Here is a 5237-nt window from a genome sequence, read left to right as displayed (position 1 = left end):
GCTGCCGCGTGTCACCTTTGTCATATGCCATATTTCCATTATGACCCTTTATGTATACAGTCTATGTTATGAACACAGGTACACACATGTTTATGTATGCTCACATTCACACAGGATGACATTGATTTTGATCAAAGCATGCAGTGATGTGACAGCGAGAGAGCTCATCATTTTCTGGCTCTTCCCCCAGATAAGGACCATAAAGAATCGACGGTAGGATAATGAACCTGGATGGCACACCTGCAGCTAGAGGAGCGGCTCCAAGGACAGCGGCGCAACCTCTTCGCTCACACATCTCATTATAGGAGCGAATGGTTAAAGCCGGTGATTACAGGCAGGCATCAGGGTGGAGCAGAAGGACTGGATTTACGTGATTGAGCTTTTTTCGACTGACACGAGGGAGCTGGAAGGTCAAGAAGGTGTTCGAAACCTTGTTGTGGAGGCAGGTTCAGACTGTGCTCCTAGAGTCCTGTGACCTGCAGTTGTTAAACATTATGCATCTGTGGCCCCAGCTGTTCGAACATTTTAATTGCAGGTTAACTTTTTGGGCACCATGTTGCAAAGGAATAATTTGTGACAAATGATGTTTCTGAGTCTAATTAAGTCAATGTTAGTTGTTATAATAGTATGATCAATGTTATACCCTGAAAGAAAATCTCAATTTTGTTCACACTGTAGATGAGAATGCATGTGTCACAAACGAGCTGAGGACCAAAATGCAGAACACGGGAAACCAGGGATAGTCGATAACCAGCTTTATTGAAGGCAATAGGCTGGTAGGAGACAAAACGGCAGATAGTAGGCAAAGGGCTGGTCGGGGACAGGCGAGGGTTCCAGGAGAAAGCAGGACGGGAGTCGCAGGTACAGAACGGGTCAGGGAGCAGGCGAGGCAGGCTGGTCAGGGACAGGCAGGGTCGAAACCGGGAGAGCAATCTGAAGGGTAATGCGGGAAAGACTGGCATGCTGCAAAGTACGATCTGGCCAACACATCCTCACTCCCAGGTCGGCCTATGTTGACGTTATGTCAAGTCCCCTGCCGGCTTTTTCCAACGCAAGGGGGGGGGCCTTAGCGTCCATTTTCAACGCAAGGGGGGGGGCCTTAGCGTCCATTTTCAGCTTTCCGGGATGTCCATGTGCTTCTATGGACGCTCATGGAAGCACGGCATTCATTTGTGTCGACTGCCCTTAAAGGCAATGTGAGCGTCCATTCTCATTGGATAGCGGAGAATTGTACACCCGGAAGTAAATATTCCCCTTACTGACGATTGATTTTACAGTGATATCTGCACTACTCATCGACTAAAAAACACCAGATTATCCTTGTTAATTACACAACATTGATTGGTTTAAATTGTGTGCAATGCTTTTGTATTTTTCCCCTTCGATTCGGAGAAACAAATCTTTTTTCGGAGTAAATGATGGCAGAAGACACTACACTACCCAGAATCCCCAGCTATCATTTCTCCCTGCAGAAAAAGAAAACATGGCCGAACTTCGTTTTATTCTGGGTGTTAAATGCCTATTTTAAAGTTAGTTTGGCTATTAAAATGCGTTTTGATGTCATTTGATGCGAGAAATATGAGTTGTTATTTCAGATTATGTGTGCAGTGGATGTACATGATCTTTAGTTTGCTAGTTATTACGAAGATTACTTCAGGAAATTGCGTCCAACGTTTTCATTGTTACCAAGGTGGTTGCTAGGGACGCTGCTATCGATATTATTTCTGTTATGTTGTGTAACTGTTTAATGGTGTTATCTTTATTTCTACCCCCTTCCCCGTCAATGTATAGTGTTGGTCCACAGCGCAAACATATTAGTTAACAAAATCCGCATCTAAAGATACGTTATTTCCCCCTGTGCAATTCCAGTCTCACATCTCACAGCACATCGTCATTAACAAATACCGGAAACAGACCGAAAACGTTTAAAGAAAATAAAATAATACCTTATTCCGAGTGTGCTTGCTTTTCTCTTTGAAAGTCATCACATAACGGCATTGTAATACACGGTTCGGCTGCATTAAATATTACATATCTGCCGTAGTTCTGTATTTATAGAGCCCTGATGAGAAGACAAACATGAGGAACTGAAAACGTGACGTGGATCATAAATATATCAGCCATTAAACAACATCTTACATTTCTTTTCACACAATACGTCTCTTTGCCGTATCAACACTAATTCGGCTAACTTTTATATTTGATCCAATTGGTAGATAGGCTGTATTTACACCATAAAGGTGCACAGATGATATAAAGAGACACCTGGTGGTTAAAGCATGTTATTGAATTTCATTATTTTTATTATTAGATATTAATAGGATCCCTATAAAGTATATTCATTACTCGTTATTCTCTACTAATAGTTAATTAAAGACTGTATACAATGACTATTTTGCACATCCCGTTCAAGATTTCAAGATTTTCTAAGGTTTATTGACAGATCATATAGGCCTACACAACTATGGTGTAGTTCTGCACTGAATGAAAAACTTGGGTCGCAGGTTCCTCAATAGTGCATTACAAGACATCTATCAATATTTGTGCATACCTCCAGCAATGTTAACTATGTTGAAGCACTTATTTTAACTGATATTATACATAATGTATTATGCTCTTATAAGATGTATGCAGATATTTCATCTCCGGCCTTGTCAGGTATTGAACAATCAATAAATAAAGAACACAGAATTGTTAAATATAAAACACAGAATTTGTGTGATTATACTAAATGATTTTCAAATAAACACCACTGCAGATTTAACTGTTACACATGCTGATGTAACGCAAATGTTCCAACTTGGGATCAATAAAGTATATCTTATCTTAAGCTGATCGATGGCTACTGCCATATTTGCAAAATGTGCCTATGAACCTTGACAAGTGCATGTTTCAGGCTTATCAATTAATGTAATGTAATGTAATGTTATCAATTAACAACAGGAGGGGTCACAAACATAAGTCCAGCTGTTAAATAAAGCTCTTCTGACCTTAGCTGGCGTGTGGGTATATATATTAATACTGGGCACCAGCAATTTTCACCCATTTATTAATTATATGTTTTAAATGTGAGTGTTTCCTGTCCCCTAAACCTCCAGGGATGTACACAGTTTAATACTGGCAACTTCTTATTATGGGAAATACGAAAACGTCTTTTAAAACTACAACTCCCAGTAGAGACGTGCCATAGAGAACATGTTGCGAAACAGAATAGCCAGCATGTGTAGTTCTGGGGACGGGGTGGGGGAGGGGGGGGGGACGCGGTGGACCCGTTCAAATCCAGTTTTGAACAGTCTGCCGTGGTTCCATCCCATTTCAAGTGCTGTTCGAGGCTCGGTAACCCTCGGAGCACACTCTCCAATCACAGAGCTTGAGGACTATCACGGGGTTTGTCAAACAGAGCACATGGTGTAGTCCAAACGATAGCTGGGGATTCTGGGTAGTGTAGTGTCTTCATTGCCTTTAAGGGCAGTTGACACAAACGAATGCCGTGCTTCCATGAGCGTCCATAGAAGCACATGGACATCCCGGAAAGCTGAAAATGGACGCTAAGGGCCCCCCCCTTGCGTTGAAAATGGACGCTAAGCCCCCCCCCCCCTCGCTTTGAAAATGGACGCTAAGGCCCCCCCCCTTGCGTTGGAAAAAGCCGGCAGGGGACTTGACATAACGTCAACATAGGCCGACCTGGGAGTGAGGATGTGTTGATCTGGCACTGAGGTGAAAGTGAAGTGGGCTTAAATACTAATGAAGCTGATGGGTGTAACAGAGTGAGAGAGAGAGACAGGGTGTGACTACCAGGTGACTAAGGAATGTTAATGCAGAAAATAGGTGAGTGAGAAAGCAGAATGTGACAGCATGAGTGTGGACAGCTCAGCTAACTTGATAAAAAAAGACATTGTGATTTGAATACAAATATTATGCACATATTGATTCAGCAGCAGGAGTAGAAGTCTCAGGATTTAGCTAAGATAATGTACAAAAGGTAAATTAGGAAGCTACTTTAAATGTAATGGATGTTGGTTTAAATTAATCAATAAAGAAGTACTTAAATGTATCTGGCCAGGCACCATGGATGTAGATTAACAGTGGCCGATGACCCATTGCATGTACCTTATATTTGTTACTCATATTGATAAGACCTAAATTTGTCAGCACAGTTAAGCAGACAGAAAGAGGTTGCCGGTATTGAGTGCAAAGAAATGGGTAATTAGCTGACGGCTGACTCAGGCCACTTGCTGCTTTGTGTGTCAGGTTGAGGATGGAAAAACCGATGAAGCACATCTCCCCGGGTGTCATAAAGCTTTGCTTTATGGCCAGTTTGTGTTGCCTTGCAGATGAAGTTCAAGAAAGACGGCCAATCTTTTCTCCATGCATCTTAAATCCTGTTTCTCCTCAGCTGGATGTATGGATCAATTCTTTGGTGCGCTGAGATATCCCTGGTGTCAGCAGCTATAGGGCTTCTACAGAAAAGATGGGGAGGACTGTGTGTCTATAAATACATTATTATGGCGTTATTAAAGGGACAATTTCACCTCAGATTTAATAGTGCTCACAGAGCAGCATGACCGTTCCACTCAAATTGCATACTTTCCGCCACTCTGGAGTGGCTTTCTGCAGCGGAATAAGCATTAAAGCTCAAAGCTCCCAGCGGGCTTCAATTGCAGCCTCCATAGGAAGATGCAATGTTAGCATTTGAAAGGCAAGCAAATCACAGTCAATCAATGGTTCCTCCATGATTCATGCAATGAGTTCCTCCTCAAAAACTCCCTCCAGCATGTATCTCAAGAGAGCAGCTTTACATGGAAATAAATGGGCTGGTGTCTGGAGATGGCAAGCTTCCTTTTGTGTTTAGACACAAAGACCAGTTTCAAATGGAGGGACTGGCAGAGAACCTGCAGCTGTTTGATATCTGACTGTCCTTCACAGCAGTACATCTCAATGGTCCTGGTATTCATATTTTTAGGTTCAAAGTTAACCCAGAATAAAACACAGTGTGGTACATCCGGTCCTACAGACACATCTGCAGGATGGACATTTGGCAAAAGAACAAACCAAATACAGAGGGATTACAAGATAAAAGACAATGAATTTGCAGTGTGTCAGTTTTCAGCACTAACGCTCAAGCACTTTCTTCTCAGGATTGAAGAAATTAAAAAGAACACATCAAAGAAATGTGGTTTCAAGAAGATTTCATATGTATTACTTATAAATAATTTATTTTATAAAGGCTAGAAAAT

Source organism: Pseudochaenichthys georgianus, chromosome 6, assembly GCF_902827115.2.
Source record: "Pseudochaenichthys georgianus chromosome 6, fPseGeo1.2, whole genome shotgun sequence".
Lineage (NCBI taxonomy): Eukaryota > Metazoa > Chordata > Actinopteri > Perciformes > Channichthyidae > Pseudochaenichthys > Pseudochaenichthys georgianus.
This window is presented reverse-complemented; position numbering follows the sequence as displayed.